Raw genomic sequence first — 19,943 nt, forward strand, 5'->3', positions numbered from 1 at the left:
TTCAAAGGTGGCTTGTTTTCCTTTTGGAAATAACTCCTGTTGCTGTTTTGGAGCATACTCATACTGAGCACCTTGTACAGCAAAAAATAGTTGTATTCTTGAAGTAAATGGGCAACAAAATGGTTTCCAAGGGAGGATTGTAGACTAGGACTGAGATGTGTCTTCTGTGAAGCTTTGTTTTAATGACAACATACTCCTGTATATAAAACATATACATTGAGGTATACTCATGTTCTCTGGCACTGGCATCTGAGAGGTTATTGCATGTTCACTGTAACCACGCAGGTACAACAGCAGTTTTATTTTGAGTTGGCCTCTAAGCAGCTTTGGGATTATATTGCAAAAAGCTCGGCCATGCCTGGATTTTATGCATTTGCATTAAGACCCAGCAATTCCAGAAGTGTCCGAGTTCTTGCATTGCTGATCACTGGTGTTTCTCCTCACTAAATACTGCATGGAAGAGAGCAAGGCTGCAGTTACCGCTTAAATCATATTAACAAGTAGAGGATTGTCTTCCTCAGTTACTTTCAAAATCAGTCTGCAGCTTGGGCACACTTCTATTTCAGCATGTAACACCCAGTTCTTTCAAAACACTGCTTGCTTAAGGTCAGACAACTAAATGACCACATCTTCCAAGTGCACAGTCCCCACTTGCTGCGCTTGATTACAAGGCTGTACTGGAAATGGGAGTCAAGTTCAACAGACAGGGCAGGAGAGGGCAGCTGAGGTCGTGTTTTCCAGGCCCTGGGGCTGGGAGGCAGGCCGGATTCTGCTCTGTACTGCACTGCGGCACAGCAGGAATTGGGATCCACTTACTTGGGCTGCTGAGCTCTTACTTGTGACATGCCTCTGGTTTACAAAGCTCAGCTTCAGAGAGGATGAATATGCTAAGGTGAGCAAAGGATTGAATAAGATAGACACCTTATTCAAAAACGACCTTTGGCATTCAGTTTTGGTTTGTTAGGGGCCCTGTTTTTACCAGAACTTTACATGGAATTTGGTCTTTCTTTCCTGGAAAGATCTGTGGATGGAAAGCTTGAAATTTAGCTTCTACCTGTCAGAACAGAGCACTGTTAAAAAATGCCAAGGTAGTTACACATGAGCAGATATGTCTGCATGGGTTAGATCTTTGTAGCCAGGTTGTGACAGGGGCAGCAATAGATAACCTGGCTAATCAACCTGACTGAAGCAGTGAATTGATGTATCCATGCTCTTATGGAACTAGGCCATTGTGAACTTGCTTGGGTCTCGGTCCTTCTAGTCTTGAATTAAACTTCAAAATCACTTGGTGCTTCCTGATGCTGCATGTGCTGTGGCTGTAAGCTGAAACTCCCTTTTTATTCATAGCTTCATTGCTGACCCTGGCACAGCCTTGCTGTTCTGGTGGGCACAAGATACTAGATGTGATATGACCCAAAAAGCTATTTGGGTGTTTGCTGCCCAGATGCACTGGCACTCTTGGACTGAGGAGAGCATGACAATTTTGATGCACGTGCAACTGAAGTCCTAGCTGGTTTTAATTATCAGTGTTAGCCAAGTGGCTTGTGTTGCAGAATGGCTTCAGGCCCTTGGAATCTCTCATCTCCGCACCACTGCACAGCATGGTGCTGCAGCAAAGCAAACCCAACGGGCGCATTTTTTGAGAGGATCAAAAGCAAACTGCAACTTGGCCAGAGCAGTTTCTTAATCATGCTAGAAGTCATGCTCCAGCTGTGAACTGTATGCACAAACTGTTATCAGGACAGATGGCTGGTGAGCAGCCATGAGCTAATTGGGGTAAGACAGCATTATCCAGTGCTGCTGTTCTGTCCTTGTTTGCACAGGTATCACTCAGAGCAAACCTTGCTGGTCAAACTCTTGCAAACTCTAGTGAGAGCAGTAGGCTGTGAGTGTTGTTCTCCTCCCTCCGAGCTGCTCCCTGTTCCCCTTGGCTGGAGATGAGGCTGAGTGGGAGTATTCTGCTCAGCATGAATTCCTGCCTGAAGCATTCCTCCCTCCCTGCTGTGCCCCAGTGACTGCTTGATCTGCTGTGCTGCATCAGATTGTCCTAATCCCCTGCTTCCCATGTTCTCTTCCCTCTGGGGGCTGGGGAAGCCAGCAACCTTTGGTGTGAGTGTAGCCCAGCTGCAGCAGAGTCAAGTAGCAGCTTAATCCAGTGTGCTAGCGCTCCTATGATGGTATTTGACAGAGCCCATGTTTTATCTGGAGGGGGAGCTTTAACCAACCCAAACAACAATATCTGATTTGGGGTTTGCTAGTGACTGAGTGCAGTTAAAAGCTAAATGTCACACAGCAGTGTAGGCTGCACTTCCTTAGTGAAAATACTACACAGTGATTTTGTGGCAGCAGTTAATTAGTTTGGGCAAATGATCCCTTGCTGTGGATGTTTATCAGTGCAATTGCATTTATAGCCAGGCTAACTATGCAGGAAAAAAGGGAAGGAAGTGCTCTGCCCCTTTGCATTAGGGAGAGCAGACCAAGTGGTGTGACTCTTTGCAGACAGGGACGTGGCTCTATGCTTTTTTCCCTCATTGCTAAACAAAATGCTTAGTGGCAGGAGAGTCTCCTGAAGGTCCCTGAGCTGCACACAGCACGAACTGACAGGTCTCTTTCCAGGTCTGACTGAGATGCAGTGTATAAGAGACAATGAGAGACATCCAGGTTCAGCAGAGCTCTCGGGAGTGTGTGAAAAGTTCAGGCCAAAGTGGATACCAGTGACTGTGCTTTGTGTGCCTAATGCAGATCGAATGAATGCACAGTAAGTAAGAGGACTCCCAAATTCTTGTGCTTCAACGTGTTGTGCTGGATTTACAGACCAGGCGTCTGGCACCTTTCTGAAGGAAAAGCATTGAACTTGTGTGAAGACATCAACACCTGTGGGTGTGCAGAAAGGTAGTGCCCTCAACTTAACTAAATTTGAGGGAGTTCATAGCAAATATATTCATGTTGCTCAGTCTAGTTGAAAATGCACTGCATCAATCTTCTGTATAATTTAAACTAAAGCTGACCTGAACTCATACCATTATCATTTGGATATGCCTAGCTTTAAGTATGAAACGGTGTGTAGGCTGACTTGTGAAGTGTATGTGTAGTTGTTTAAAGGATATATAGCGTATATTTTTGAGCACCACAATAAGAACGATGTGGGATGAGTTGGAGAGAATCCAAAAGTAAGTGATAGATTGAATAAATGTGATAGAAAAATGAGGAGCGGCATACTCCTAGGTTTACACTGTAGCTGCACTGCACAATGGTCTATCCAGGGAATATTCCGCCCTGCCAGTGTGTTGGGAGATGGATCACAGATGGAGAAGGGTATAGGCAGAGTACAGATTTTAAAGTTCCTTCTTAAAAGCAGAAGAGAACTTTCTGTTTGTTGATGTGCCTTGGTGTGAGGAAGGAAAATTATGTCATTATAGTGATTTGGAGTGAACGAGTACTGCGTTGTTTCTGCCACATCACACAGAGGAAAGTGAGCATTTACTTGAATATGGGTAATAACAGCCTCACTGGTGCTGGATGTATGAATTAATAACTGGGGGGGGGAGGGGGGAGAAGATGTTTTGCATTAGGGGTCCTTTTTGGGCAAGGTTAATCTGTTCATGGTATGATGTAGCCTGCACCCTTCCTCCCCTTTGCTTGCTAATATTAGGTAAAGCTGCTGCTGCTTTCTAATGGAAGGCCAGGTGGTCTGCTGTGAGTCTACTGAGCAGCCCTGCATGCTTGCTTCTCTTGCTGCTTACCCCTGGTGTGATCTTGCCTTTCTGGTGGATTAGGGGTAGTGTCTGCTCTGGACTATCTTTGCGTATTGTATAATATTGAATTTTGGGTATTGTTGTCTTCTTTACTGTGGAAATACTGGAATTTCAATGTGAGAATTTTTTCTGCCTAAAACTCCTATTTTCCAGGTAATTAATTCTGTGGCTATGTTGAAGATATTTTTTTGTGCCTGGGTAAATATTCTCTTTTCCCTGCAGTTGTATTTCAGTCTTCAAAGAGAGATCTAATTGTGACTTTTTTAAAGAACAAGGTGGATGCTTAGTTGAGGAAGTAGCGTCAGTTGTGGTGGGGTTCAAGCTATTTGCGTTTCCCAAAAATGAGAAGAACATAATAGTCCAGGGAGGAATCCAGCCTTATACAAACCAGACTCAGATTTTGCTTGGGATTGACTGATTTCACATCTTCTAGCAGTAGCTAGGGGAAGGAAAATAAAGTGTATTTCCTACTCAGCCATGTCCGCAATATTGTCATCGGGCGCATAGAAGCCTTCTCCTCACAATTTCCAGATCAGTTCTTCATCTGTCATCATTTTGAAACTAAGAAAACCTACCAGTTTTTTTCATCAACCCCTGTCTCTCTTATCAGTCCCATAACCCATTGCTCAGATGAGTATCATCCTGATAATGTGCTTCTTTACCTCCTAAAAGGCTGGGTTAAACTGCAGTTGACTAAAAATTGAAGTTGTAGATTTAGTAGTGGAATCATTGGAACTGTGATGATCCGTGACTACAGTATCTTGAGTGCTCAGATGTTCCTGGATTTTGGTTGTTGGTACTCAAGCCCGCTCCTAAATGACAACTCCTACCTTTGGTGATCTCAGCCACTGCAGAATGGGATGAGAAATGATGAATAAAAGTAAAACCTTTGCACATTTTACCTGCAATACTGCTTTCACTCAGCCACTATCTGGGAAGGCTGACATCTAAGGGCACTATTGCTTCGGACTGGCAGTTCTGTTTAGAATGGAAGTAGTAATTATGATGCTTTTCTTAATTCCTAATTCCAAGATAATACCTTGTTTAGTTGTGAATTCGTCCCTCCCATCTGTCTCACATTTTCTTTCACCTCTGATAGGGCTTTCTAAGCTTTAGCAGGCTGGAAATGCCACGCTGTGTTGAAACAAGGCACGCATAGTTGTGCCTGTTTGATTGTTTTGCTGTTGACATTCCTGAGATCATGCAATGAAGGAACTACAGAGTCTTGTGAAGAGAATGAGCTCAAACCTTTAGGGTACTCTAAGGTTAGTAATGAAAACTCATACAGCTCAGAAAATGTGTCCTGAAATCAACTGGAGACAGTGCTGTGTACAGAGCAATTATACCTGGGAGCAACAATTTCCAGTTCAAACAAGCTTAGGCTGTGTTTACAGTGAAGGGGATACTGGAGTCAAGGGGATTGTTTAAGTTCTGATACACTTTGATGACATTTGCCATGTTTCCAGCAGGAAAGATAAGCAGGTGCCAGGAACTGTCTAGAAATGGTAGTTTCCTCAGAATTGCACCTGCTGAGTTCAGAAAGGGACTTGAGGGGAAAAGAAGTCCCATTTGGAGTCTAACCTTTGCATTTGTGTTTGGAAGGAAAGAAGGCAGACAGGAATGTAATGAACCAAGGTGCCAGGAAACAGGATTTGAAAGATATTTATATACATCATCTCCATGTATAATGGTTCTGTCAGCTACAGAAGAGCCTCTGAGAAAGAGCTGCTGTCTCATGAGGTCAAATTTAGAGCTCTGCAAGGCTGAGGCAGGTGAAGGTGGAAGGATTGCTACAGGGTGATGTGGGTCCTTATTTCCCTCATCCTTTGGTTTTGTTCTGGGAGAAGGAAGCGGAGAACACAGGGTTGACACAGGCTGTTGATATGATCAAAAAGTTAGTTTGTAAAGATTTGTGAGTTTATTTTGAGCTGGTTGGCGAGTTAGAAGGGGCATATCTGAATGGCTCGAGAGGATCCTCTTTGCATTTACCTGCATTGTCCTGTGTAGGACTGCAGTTGCTGGCAGTGTTGGCTATCTCCAGCGAGAGTAAGGGATGAGGTCTGTTAACTATTTTGCTTTTGTAGGCTATTGCAAAGGCACTGCCCTGTGGCATCATCCCCTAAGACAGGCTGATCATGTGTGCTGCAGTTTAGTTGTGCTTTCTGAGTGCAGTATGCCAAATAGCAAATGTATGTGTGTGGAGTATCTGTCATTGCTGCCCCTATAAAGCCTTGTGGAACTAGGTCTTTATCAAATGGCTGATAAAGAATTGCAGGTGGTTTGGGTGGTGCTGTGCATTAGAACATTCCAACAGAGTTGCTCTGAAGGCTCTGCCCTTGTTTTAGCTTGCTTTGATTTTGCAAGGTACACCATTCCTGTCAGGTTTTCAAAGATTATTTTGAATGCTTCTAGAGATGTCTCTTTTCTGAGTGTGCCTTAGGTAGAGCTGCATTTGACTGTACACTGTATGTACTGCTCCAAAGAGGGGTAGGCTTGCTTTAGGTAATGTGACTTCTGAAAAGGCTTCATCTTCTCCTGCCTTTCTAAGAGACCCTGTTCAGTTTGGTCACTGCTAAGCAGCAGTGTTCTTTTATTATTGCTGCCTGCGTTAGTATACTTTTGCCGCTTACCATCTCCAGCTGAGGATGGGTTCAGTGTTTAACTCAGTCTCCAAAGCTTCCAAAATATCCTGTGTTGAGTCCGATGATCTGTAAGTGGTACTATGTCATTTTGGATTCATAGTCCAAAATGCACAGTTAGCATCTCAGGCTCATGATTTGCTGAAATGCTGATCTTGCCAATTCTGATACTCTTATTTCCTTGTTGAGGCCTGCAGTAAACATCCTAAGTAATGAATTTAACTATTCAAGGCACCCTGATCAATGTGACCTTGCCAGAATGCTTTCTTGTTTTAAAGGGATGATTAATTCTGGCTTTGAATCGAATACTTGATATATTCTAAGAAGAATAATGTTTTCCTTGGAAGAGTCTTCTTGCTTTAGGGTGAGATTGCATCTGACACATTCAGCTATTATTTGGACCTGAAGCTGAATGTTGTGAAAACACTCTGAAATAAGGTACCTTCTCACAGCAGTTTCCTAGGAAACACAAAATTGTTGAGTGTGAAGTCTCCTTTCCCTATGATATTTGGAAATTTGTTGAGATACATCCATCAACAGGTTCAGCATCTCGAGCGTCATTCTTCAAATTTCATTTGCAGTTATATATCTTTTTTGCACCCTTAGGTTCCCAGGAAGCAAATACTTCACAGTGGGCAGCTCTGTTCCTATGATAGTAAGAACACTATTGAATAAGGCTGTAAGAACATTGCTGTCCGTGTGCAGGTTGAAATTATGTTGGTGCAGTGTCTTTCACATGTATCATTGGTAGGGAAGTATGGTGTCCTGTAGAACAGAGATAGTGAGAGCTGACTGGTGTGGGGACTGCTGCTGGAGCTCGTGGAAAACACATTCCCAGACATGAATAAGAGCAAGGGACTGCACCATCCTCTCATCCAGGTCACCTCTGTGCTCCATTGGTTTGTAGAGCTGGTCTTCAACACAGGTCATAGAGCAGTATTGGATATTAAAACCAGTCAGTTCTGCACTCTGACAGCAAAGTTTATGCTCACAGGACTGCAAATATACAGTTTCTTGGTGAGTATGAAATTTCAATGCTGTTTTCTCTCCACAAGGTCCCTCTAAACTGAGCTAATGTGGCACCCTTCTATTCTGCACCCATCTTCTAGTATAGAGATGCTGTTGTGTCTTTGTCTGCTCGGATAATGAGGGTGGATTACACTTGGTCATATCTCCTGTAGCTTGTTCAGACCTGATTTCCCAGTTCTGTTATGAATAACCTCAAATAAGAGTCACCCTGACTAACTCGGAGCCTGATTTTTGCATCATTTGTTTGTGTACGGTGGTGTTACTCAAACATGTCTGCTGTGAAGAGCCAGATCCCTTAGCTGTTGTGGCAGTTGTAGGTAAATAATATTAATCCTTGATTTCCTGTTTTTCCTTCAGAAATATTTGGTAACTTGATCTCAGGGATTTTCTTGGAACTCAGATTAAAATATAAATAGGGACAGAGGGATTTCCTAAAGGTAAAGCAGTTCTACCAGTATTTTTAATGAAAAGACCATAGCCACATTAGAAAACCAGAAAAGCTGTTGTGTGTTACACAAAGACTGGTCATTCAAAATAAGGTCAACAAAACAGTCTGGCCGAGAGGCAGCCATTGAGACTTATACTTGATAATGCACAAGAGCAATTGAAAGTCTTCTCCTGGCATTCATTTTTAATTACTTCTGTGGTACAAGGTCATAGATCTAAGCCACTTGTCATCCTGGATAGCTTCACCAAGATAAAGACTAAATTGAGAGCATTAAGCAGAATTCTGGGAAAAAACCTCAAAGGTCACATTTTCCAAATACAAGTGTTCAAAGTTAGCTCCTTAAATCCATCTTCAGATGCGTACATAAGCAGCCTGCTTTTCAGAAGGGCCAAGCAGTGGCTCTTTGTGCTGACTGCTGGAAACAGTATGCACCCAGTGCATGTGTGTTGGTCACCATATTGGGTAATGATAGACTTGCAGGTCTTGTTTCAAGTTTGGATGTCAAATGGTTTTGTCTTAACCAAAGGTGGCTGCACTGCCAAAGGTTTTTTAATTATTATCAAGGCAATTCTTCATTCTTAATTGTTCAAGTTATAACTCTATTATAAGAAAGACCCATGATTTTGTTTCCCTTTGGGTTTTTCCTGCTCCAGGTTTGACTGTCATGAAAATAGCAAAGGAAGTTGATGTTTCCTTGCAAAGTTGACGTGACCGAGTGCAACATTTTAGACTTTCGTGATGTGAATTGGTTTACTTCCTAGTGACAATTCTTCATGAAAACTACTTTAACCATTGTTTACAGCATGGTCTTTTCCAGGCCAGTAGTTAAACTTAATGTGTAGTGGTATTTTCTTGTTCCTAGACCGTGACTTAAGACTGAAGAAAACTATATGCTTTTTGGCAACAAAATCTTTAGCAAAGACTTAGCTTCCAGTCTCTTGGCCTTTTCAGGGTGTACTTGCATGTAAAGGCATAACAAAAGCACTGAATCTTTGGAAATGTAAATCATCCAGAATTTCCTTTAGCATGTTTACATTCTTACGATGTTTAATAAAGTAACAGGTACAAGAAAGGAGTTACTGTAAGAATCTATGATAACTTAGGTTTCCAGCACTCTCCTGTGAGTGGTCTTAGGAAGTGGTTTTAGAGGTGAAGCAAACATCACAGCTGAATCAATATAATTAAAACAGACAAGGGCAGCATTTGGGGAATAACAGCCCTTGCATTAAGAGAACTCCAGTTAAGTCCCTGGAAAGTAGCTGCAGAGGTAGGAGGAATAACAATTCCTGAGACAATATGGGGGAGCGTTTTCTGCTCAAGGTCTTGGTTATGTCCAAATTGTTTGAGCCTTTTTTGCTTGCTTTCTGGAGGAGAAAAAAAAAAGATTAAAACACAGAGTTTGAGTATGTTTGAGTATGAACCATGGCTTTGGTTCACACGAACTCAGATTAAGTAATGGCAGAATAAGATAGGGTGGCTCCTTTGTTTGCATTTTCCCACAGGCAAGTTTCATATACTAGCACAAGGAAAAGGTGAGAGAGGCCCAAAAGTGACCTTTAGGACACCACATGTAACTGTGCACTGACATAGTGGCAGGTGTTGAGATGATATAGGAGAATTTGTGGGCATAAAGAAAATGTCGTGTCTTTTTTGCCAGATTTTCCAACTTGTGCCTAAAAGGTTCAGAAAAGCAGAAGCAGAGTCTCTCCTAAAAATAAATAAATTAATAGCCTAAAAATCTTATTGACAAAGTCCTTTCAAATGCATATTTGCCAGCTGCACTAACACTCTTTGATGTTGCTTTTACCTGCTACATTTGCTGAAGGTAGGTGCTGTCCACCGCAAGTAACTATTGTTCTGATTTCCTGGCTCATTTGCTTGAGTTTCCTCCATTTTTATACTTTTGAGGTAAGAATGGGTGGATTTGGTGACAGACATGGTATTTTCATCTTTCAGGTGGGCCGAAAGCTCATCTGAGGATACTGCTGATCTGAATTGACTCCAATCATGCTCCACTAGACAGTGTCAGAGATGTTGTTTCCCATCAGCAGCGTGTCAGTATTTTGGGAAGCAGATTATTTTGATGAAAGAGCAGCTTTGTTGTTGTTGTTTTTTGCTTCAAGGGAAGGGGTTTGTTTGTCTGTGTTTGATTTTTGCTTCAAGGCATAGCAGGTACAGGGCTAAGCAGCAGAGTTAAGTGAACAGGTAAAAATTCAATGTGAATTTGGAATGTCAGTGCTTGTTGTCTCTTAGAAATGAGAAATGCAACCATTTTAGTCTTCCACAGAGGATACTTGAAAAATTGACGGATGGTTTCATCCAGGTTGGACAGGGCTTGGAGCAACCTGGTCTAGTGGAGGATGTCCCTGCCTGTGGTGGGGGGGTTGGAACTGGATCAGCTTTAAGGTCCCTTCCAACCCAAACCATTCTAGAAGTCTGTGATCTACCACCACTCCTCACCCCCAACTCCTTGAAATAGCAGCTGTGTTGATGAATAAGACCTGTTGAGGCAGTAAATGACACACCAGCTATTCCAACTGGTGCATTATACCGAAGGTATGGTAAAGAATATGCCTGGATACTAGAAGGGATTTGTCTGCTAGCTTTGATTGCAATGATTGATTTAATGTTTACATTGTGATAAGGCTTAAAGGACTGAGCTAGAATTGGCCTCATCATGTTCAACATCGTCCAGACATAAAGTAAATAGCATTTCCAACAATGTTCATCTGAAAAATGAGAGCAAACACGTCAGTATGGAGGAGTAATGAGACCTGAGCAAATAAACAAGAAATACACAGTGTAGGAGGGCATGCCTGCTTTTTTCCAAGTCAGTAGCTGTGATGGGAACGTAGCCAGTGAATTAATAGTTTGTGTGCAGTACAACAGAGGGGCTTTACAACAAATGATTGGGCTTTGAATCAAGAAAGGAAATCACATAAATGTACTATCTGGTTTTCCCGTCTTTTCCACTCCTCCAAACCTAGCTAAACTGCTCATCCTCTCCCACTCATAGCATCACTCAACAAGCAAGGAAGGGACTGGGGGCAGCTCTCCGCCACATGTCTGCCAAGGCAAAGCAGAGCAAGCTGCAAGTGCGTAGCAAGTGGTAACGTAGGAGTCGGAGCTACCGAGCCGTTCGTAATCTGCATCTCTCTTCCCCGTAATTATCTCCACTACCCGAGAGAGCTGAGAACTCCCTTAAGCCTCCCTTGCAAGTAATTTAGATTCTAATAGGGATTCAGAACTCCTGAAACCTGAGTGGGTGGCTCAGTGCATTATTACTGATGAATGTTACCCTGGGTGATGTGCTCAGCAGACCCACAGAGGACCAGCGCTCAGCCTTCCGTCTAAGAGCTGTGTCCTTTTTGTTTTCAAGCATGGATTTGCTCTTTGCTTCAGCTGATTAGGAACTGGTTTCATTCACAACAGCAATTCCATTTGTGGCATTATACCAAAATGTTAATTGGATCTTGTAATGTTGGGTCCTTTCCCTTTTTAATGTTTCTTTAAAATGGAAGTGACAAAGCTTGCTTTCTGCACCTAAACATTTCCTGCCTCTCCTCCCCAGTCTACATTTTTCCCTCAAAGATTCACTGAATGCAGTTTCAATACCTGCTCAGAAATGTCATCATGAAGACCATAGCTTTATGAGGTGTGGTTTTACAGGCCCATGTCCTTGGTTGTGGGGGGTTTTTTTGGTGGTGGTTGTTTTTTGTTTGTTTCCCTCCCTCCCCCCCCCACCTTCCCCATGATGAAGCTCATACTAACTGGTCATTGTTCCCTTGTTGCCAATTCCCTGCCAGACTTCCCTCTTCCTGTTAAACTGGCCCACAACCATACGCAACTATAAGCAGAATGATGTGAGAGGGTCCATCAGCACAGTAAAGAGCTGGAGAATTGTACTGCTGGGGCAGAAGTGGGATGACATCACTGATGGATTTTACTGTGGCAGCTGCATAGGGACCTCCATATATCAAGCAGCTGATAAATGAAGCATGTAATTCAGGACAGGGCTGATGGAGGCTGTAGCACTAGTATGGCTGCTATTTCTAAGGGAGGTGAGGGTTTAGCAGTTCAGAATGGGCAAAGAGGAGGGTGGAGGGGCTCTTTTCACCTGAGCAATGGGGTCTGGGATTTGATTTCCCCACCCCATGCACCCCTTTTGTTGGTTTATCATCTTAAATCTCTTGAGCTGCTCCCTTCAGCAGCTGCAGCACTTTCCTGTGGGCACTGTGCACAACCACAGCTATCTCTGCTCTGTGAGGTAGAGGGAATGATGTTGTTAGCTCTGAATTAATTCGCTCTGTGAGTGTAAATCAGGCTTCTACTGTTATTTCAGTGAACTATTTTAAATGTCAGTGCTGCAGAGGCAAACTACATGTGTGGATGTGGTACTGAAAAAGCACACTGGAAAGAAAGGTACTTCAAATACACGAAAGCTGTTCCCTTTGTCATTAATATAATGTGCTTTTTAATAAACTATGGATGCTCTTGGCTTTGGAAGCTAGCTGTAATTATCGTGGGTTTCTGTCCCATCTTATCCCTAAAATCTGTAAGCTGTGAGTCAGGTAGAAACAAGTAATCAAGATTTTGGGGTAACTGCCTCAAGCCCACTTTCTGTCAGTCCTGGGTCATAGTTTAGGCTTCTGACCTGGACATGCAGCTGGAGCTCCTCACTAACAGGTACCTGCTGGGGTTTATTCCAGCTTGAGACCTAAGTCTGTGTGACTTTGAGAGACCTCTGTTAAGAGGCTCTGTTAGATCTGGGGCTGCGGTGCCTATTCTAGCAATTTCTGCTGTGTTTCTCCAGTGAGAGGGTGGGATTTATTTATTCATGGTGGTGGTAGTATTGTATTTTTAGCCAGAAGAACTTGTGTTGGTTAATTCCTGGCACTTGGAATGTATGAAGCAGGTCTGTCCTTTGACAAAGGAGAGGAGCTCAGACGTAGTGAACCATGTCACCTGTACTAGGTGACACCAGACTTAACTGAACTCTGGACTATGGTTAATACTTGTGTTCAGGCTGTGACCTTCAGTCACAGACAATCCCAAGTTCTTTTCGTTTCCTGATGGCTAGATGAACAACACAAGGCTTCCCTCATTTTTCCCTCCCTACCATCTTCTGTCAGTTACGAAGATCAAGCTTGTGCCAGTGTAGCCCGGCTGCTTTGTTTTTCCAGTGTCGCATAGGCTTGCTTGTGGCTCCCAAGAGTACAGGCAGCTGCCTCTATGCATCTCAAAGTATCCGCAGTTACTTATAAGCAGGATGCAGCTGGTGGGCTCACAGGGCTGTGAGTTATACTGGTGTGCGCTGCGGCTGTTGCATGGCTGTGTCTCGCTGCAGGCACAGAGTGCTCTTCAGTGTGAGAGCGCAGAGCTGATAACAGCTCCAGTGGCTTTCTGATGAGATGGAGAGCTCTGTAACTGTGTGACAAGTACCTCTCAGGGTTGCTTGGCATCAACCTTTTGCATTGCCTCTTCAGCAAGGTGGGGGTACAAGCAGAGTCAAGCCCGGACCCTCCCAGTGCTGACTGTTTATGCCTGCATCCCAAAGCCTGTAGGAAGGTGTAAGGGTGAACCCATATATCTTCTTCTGGACCATTTTGATCAAGCTTTATTTGATTCTTATAGAATTTTTTCCTCTTGTTTTTGTGATTGTCCTTGAATGTAGCCTAAGTGCTGTCTGCTCAGGCACTTGAATGCAGACCTCCTATGCCAGTCACTGATTTCAGTGCCATCTTTTAGTATGACTTTTGCTGCTTCATATCCTCCAAGTGTCTCTTCATGGAGTCAGACTCTTGACACCTTATTCTTTATTCAGATGCATTAAAGCAGGGGTTGTGTGACATTCTTTTATGAGCTACTATTGCTAGAATTATCCATCTCCTTTTGTACTTTATGATGTAAATCATGCGCTTGGGCTTTAAGGAAAAACAGTGTAAAGCAGAGTTGTGATATTTGCACGGAAGGTTGTAGTACTAAATTTTGGTGATAAACCCCTCACTGTGTTCCTATGTATAGGGTTTGTTGTCACATTTAGTGGCAACATGAGGACACCTGTATCAAATATGGAGAAATCTGCTGGAGTAAATTGAATGCTTGGTGTTACTTCCCGACAGAATACTGGTCTTTGGGGCTGCCTGACTACCAGGGACAGGTCAGATCAGGGGTTTCAGAGGGGCATGGAGAGGGCAGCTGTGATCATACTGGTGGATTTCAGTGTTAAATGCAGATGAGTATTGCAGAGGAAGGCAGGAAAGAGGCATCTGAGTCAGCTACCATGCAACATAGTGGTTGCCTGTCTCACTAGTACTGTGCTCTTGAGGAAGATGATAGACTCTTTCAGCAATCTCTGTTAACTTGCCCTTAAAGGTTTTTGTATAGTGCTTGCTTCTTCGCTAGTTGACCTAGTTTATGTTGTGCAGGTTGACTCACTATCTACATTAAAAGCCTTCATTCTCCTAGTTTCTTGATGGATTTCTAGTGCAGTGGGTCACAGCTCCAGGCTATTTATGTATTTATTTGTAATAATGTCTCATGTAAGCTGCTTCAGAGCAAATTTTTATTTTTCATTAGTCTTATTCTTCCCTGGAACATTAGTTGGTTTGATAAAGCATCTAATGGTTATCTTGGGCCATTCTTCCTCAAGGATTGAGAACTTTTGTGTGACTATAAGCTGAGTTTTTGGGTGAAATATGTCCATGAGGACTCTTGTGCCAGGAAAACTAATCCAAAATGCAGTAGCAGGTTTGGGGACTGCAGAAAATTGATGAGCTTGGTAAGATCAGAGAAGAAAAACAGATCTCTAGTAAAAGCAAACACAGCTTTCAAGGCACTTAGCAGACATATAGAGCATTTTAAGTAATACAGATAAATATCTCCCTGGAGCTTTTGCTTTTTCATCTAAGCACACATGAGAAAACAAATAGGAAAATGGGAGGGAAACAAAAGCTTTAAAAATGTCAATGAATAATTTTTCAAGCTGAAAATTACTTTTAGCAGTGGATATAGAAGCTGCATCAGGTGAAAGCAAGGAAGCTGTGCATAAAATAAGGGTAAAGACTGAGATCAGAAGGATGCAAAGAAAGTTGTGACTTATGTGATTAACTCCCTTCTTAGAAATGATTTAATTTGATTTGTTCTTAAAGAGCATTTTAAATTTGTTCATGTTGCTGTACTAATACACGGGAAGTTGTTCGTTATTATCAGGAAATGTTTTTCAGTGTATGAACAAAAAGTGATACTTTGATGCTTTTAAGGTTAGTTATTATCTTTTTTTATAAGCAAACTATGGTAATTCTGCATAAAATGGTAATATCAGGGGCATTTCAGCAGGTTTTGAGGTTTTTATGAATGGGCTAGGTCTTAGCCCTTAGAACAGCTTTATACACAACCTATGGTACTGGTTGAGTACTATTTGGTAGAGAACTTCTGTATAATGATGCACTAGAGCAAAGCTATGAGACTGCCTGATATTTTGTGAAATGTCACTTAAAGTTGAGTAGTTGGGTAGTTACACACTTCCAGAGAAAATTCTGCTATAATCAGAAGCTCATATACACCTCATTGTCATGAGCTGCCTTCAGTATAGAGTTGAGTTCCGAATTTAGACAATGACTATGTCTTTTTGCTATGTAATGTGTATCCATTGAATTCAAAGCATAAACAGTCAAGTATTTAGTTCAAAAATAGCTTGTTCTCCGGTTATTTTGATGTCAAGTTATTGCACTGAACTTGTAGCTGCAACACTGAATTTACATCCCACCGTAACTAATGAAAGTAGTCAAGTGATGCGGCCTTGATAAAACATCACATGTAATAAAAGCATTGATGGGGACAGTCTTTGCAGGTCTTGCTGTAACTTCTGACAGCACTTTATTTTGTGTTACTGGGGAGCTTTGCTTTCGTTAATAATAAGCTAATAAACTAATGAACCCATAGGCACTTTTTCTTGGCGTGTTGATGCAGTTAGGTTCCTAAGAGGCACTTGCATTATGGAGTGAAATGTGGGTTTAAAAACAGGCCTATGTATTCCCAGCCTCTGACTGGTGCTTTTCCTTTCCAAGCTGTTACAAGTGCAGGTTCATAGTGTCCCTGTTCTGCAGACAGTTTAAGTGTGAGATCATGTGTAACTTGGAGAGCCAAGACTCACCAGGAGAGCTGATAGCCGTATCTGTTTTCATTCATTCAGTTCTACTGTAACTGTGTTGAACTGTTAAACTACTATGTCACACGTTCTTCTCTGCATCTGATAAAACACAGATTCTCCCCCTCTTCTGCTCTCTGGTGAGACCCCCCCGCAGTCCTGATCTGGGGCAGCAGCACAAGAGGGACGTGGAGCTGTTGGAGCAAGTCCAGAGGAGGCCACGGAGATGCTGCGAGGGCTGGAGCAGCTCTGCTCTGGAGCCAGGCTGAGATAGCTGGGCTGGTTCAGCCTGGAGAAGAGAAGGCTCCTGAAGGGGAGACCTTAGAGCAGCTCCAGTGCCTAAAGGGGCTACAAGAAACCTGGAGAGGGGCTTTAGACAAGGGCCTGTAGTGGCAGGACAAGGGGGAATGGCTTATGGGGGGTGGATTTAGATTAGGTATAAGGAAGGAATTCTTTACTGTGAAGGTGGTGAGGCCCTGGCACAGGTTGCCCAGAGAAGTGGCATTTGCTGTAACTTGAGGAGAGCTTAGGAAAAGGTTCCTTTCTGTGAATGCAGATGAAGTGACATTTTCTTTTGTGTAAGGAGTAGAAATGCTGGATTTTTATTTCTCTAAGGTTTATGCTTGTTGAAACCTCAGTGCTTGTTCTAAATACCAGCAACTAACCCTTCATCATCTGTAGCTTGTTCCAGGCTGTGCTAAGCAATATAGCCCTCCTGTGGTAATAATGGATACATCTGTACCAAACACCCTTTTAGGGGCAAAAAGGGTTTAAGTTCTATAAATGTGTGGACGAAGAGGAAGGTGAATGTTTTTTCCCAAGGCTGAGAGTTTCCTTGGTCTGATAGGATTTGGTAAATCACAGACATAGAGGTGTGAATTGGCAGACATGAGCTTGTCACCTGGTCGGGTTTCCTGGGAAAATGGCAATGTCGTCATGAAATCACATTGGTGTCATCTTTGCCCTGCACCTCTTTTTCAGAGTCTGTTTTCTTATTCTTGATCTTTTCTGTGCAACATGCATTTTTTTTAAAGAATCATACTTTCCAGTCTAGAAAAAGAATCATTTATGGTAACAGAACATGAATGGAGCAAAATTCTCTGAAAAATGGGCATGCACCAGGCTAGAATTGTGCCCTGAAATTGCTTATATAGTTTCCTTGTCTTTTTTTTTACCTTTATGCTGTTACAATGTCTGCCAAGTGCATATAATTGAGATAGAGATATATATATATATTGATCATAATAGTGCTGCTGCTGATCTTGTGGTCTATACTAATTTGTTCTTTTTGTTGTTGCAGTGATCACTGATGGGGTGCTGGATAAGACAGCTCTAACAGACGATGTGGGAAGTGAGGAGGACCTGTATGAGGACTTCCGGAGCTCCAACCACCGCTACGGTCACCCTGGGGGAGGCGGAGAGCAGCTTGCCATCAATGAGGTACTGAGCTGGTTGGTTTCTGACAGGTTGGAGAAGGAAAGATGCTGTTTCTTGTTGTGAAACATGAGAGAGGTCAACAACCGAACTGATAACGGCTATTTGGACGGGGCTTCAACTGTCATTTACTGGGGTACCACTTACAACTGGATAATGACAGGGTCTGGGCCTTCCGTCAGGGTTCTGTCCCTGACAGTAGAGAACAATGGTGCAAAGAAATGCAGAGCCGCAGTCTTGGGCAGGTAGCTCTCCTTTGAGGTGTTTTTTGAAAGGGAAAATTAAAACCATCAGCAAGCAGCCTGGCCAGGTCTGTTGTGAGGCTTGAAATGTGGCGTGCTGAAGGCATGAAGGAAATGTTGAAAAAGGAAATAAAACAATATTGGTATGTATACTTTATTGATAGATGTTAAGGGTGCAGAGCTTCACGTAGGCTTGGTCTTCAGTGCTTCTACCTGTACCCCAATAAATTAACTCTAGGGATGTGAAAGACATTCCTTTTTAGTCAGTGCTTTTAGCTATTTTCTTTGATAATGTTGACATCGATTAGCTTGAGATTAGCAATTTAAAAACATACTACTTATTTTAACTGATGCAATGATCAACATACAAACAGGATTTAAAATGTTTCGTTTTTCTGCAAAAATATGGTTTAGTCTGGTGCATGACATGCATGACCTTCACAAGATAAGAAGGCAAGGGTAAAAGATTTGTATGTTTTCTTGTGGCTAAACTATAAGTGAAACTGTTGACTGAGGCTCTGTGCCTGTGTGTTTGATATATACAAGGATGGTATGCTTGGGGGTCTGCAAAGGCTCCAGACAGCTGCACAGTGAGAATAACAGCTTTTGACAAACAACAATAGCAAATGCTCTTCTAGCAATTTACCTGCTCCTACTGCTCAGAATTCCTGACTACGTCCTTGGGTGCTTGGGGTAAGGAAGAGACTTGCTGTATTTTGTTCTATGGTTTTACATCCAAGGGCTATCAAACTGTGGCCAGAGCTTTTTTATTTAACCTCGGCTGTTTCAGGCTGTTGTCACTGCAAGCAAGCTATAGTAGAACACCAGAAAACCTGGAGTTGCAATTCTCCCACATTTGCCTGGTGTGTTTATGAGGGAGTCTTGGTCACCACTACAGGAGTCAGTCCCACAGTGTGCACTGAGACTGTAAGAGGGGGGTTTTTCTTCCCTCCCTTTCTGGTGCTTGCCTTGATGAGTTTGTTACAATATCTCTGATGTGAACTTCTGAATCTGTGAGGCAAGAATTTTACATGAACATAGAGCTTAAGCATTGGAATTGAAATGTCTCAAATAGCTGGCAATTAGACAGGCTGATCTTCATCTTCCCTGTTGAACCCAAAGCCTGGGTTTCGGTTAGCCTTTGCTATTTTCCTTAGTAGTGCTATGAGTAATGTAGGGTGAAGATATCAATGTCCAGTCATTTGGTCTCATTTTGTGAGTAGCCTTGTCTTTGTTTTGTTGTATTCAAAATTGCGTTTTATTAGTCATGGATAAGGAAACTATGGTAACTGCATTATTCTTAGTCTTGGAAGAAGCAACTTTCAGATAAACAGAGAAGGTTGAAATACATTTTTAAGGCATTTGGCAGACCAAGTGTTGCATTAAAAAGCAAAACAGCCAGCCACTGAGTTCTAGCTCATTTTGGATCAAGAGAAAATGCTTATGAAATAAAAAAGAAACCTTTCATAAAACTTAAAAAAGAAAAAATTACTGGCAAGTAAACTAGAGGGGTAAAAGAAAGCTGGGAAGGTTGTATAAAGCCCACCTAAGAAGATCAGCATGAAAGCTTGTAAGAGCCAAGGAAAGTCAATCAAAAAGCAATAATAAGGGTTTGGGATGGGAAAAGAAGCAGGGAAGTTATTTTCTTGGGGTATCTGACATTCTTTCAAATGCATTCTTTCTGCTCGTGGGAAGAGATTTGGTGTTTAGATTGGGCTTGAAGTTTACTTTGTGTTTGTTCCAGATGAAGACCCTATCCTTGCATCTTTTTGCTTCTGCGGTCTAACTGGGTAAAATGTGGTGAAAGAAAAATCTGTATTGCAGAAGTGTTGTGGGTCTTTTCTGTCAGTGGAGAAACATTACATACAGGGCAAACATAGATTCAAGCTTTATGAAATGTGTTCTATGTAGACTGAAGTTGAGAACATGAAATTTTAAGCATACGAAAATCCTACCTGCCCAATGCTTGAGTGATAATAAGGAAAAACTGTAGTGCTTATAAAGTAATTGGCCTGGACAAGTAGGCTCAGGCCTGTTTGCTTGGAAACATCTGATGTGTACAAAGGGTTTGTTCTGTCTTGCTGAGTGAAGTGTCCATATAGTTGTGTGCTTTGAAAGCAGTGCTACTGCAGTTCAACATGTGGAGTGTTTAGCCCCTTGTAGCCCAACATGTACAGTACTGTCTTGTGAAAGCAAAGCACTAAATGCTTCAGAAATAACTGCCAGACTCCCTATTTTTTCCTTATC

The sequence above is a fragment of the Psittacula echo genome (assembly GCF_963264785.1).
Source record: "Psittacula echo genome assembly, chromosome: 7".
Classification (NCBI taxonomy): domain Eukaryota; kingdom Metazoa; phylum Chordata; class Aves; order Psittaciformes; family Psittacidae; genus Psittacula; species Psittacula echo.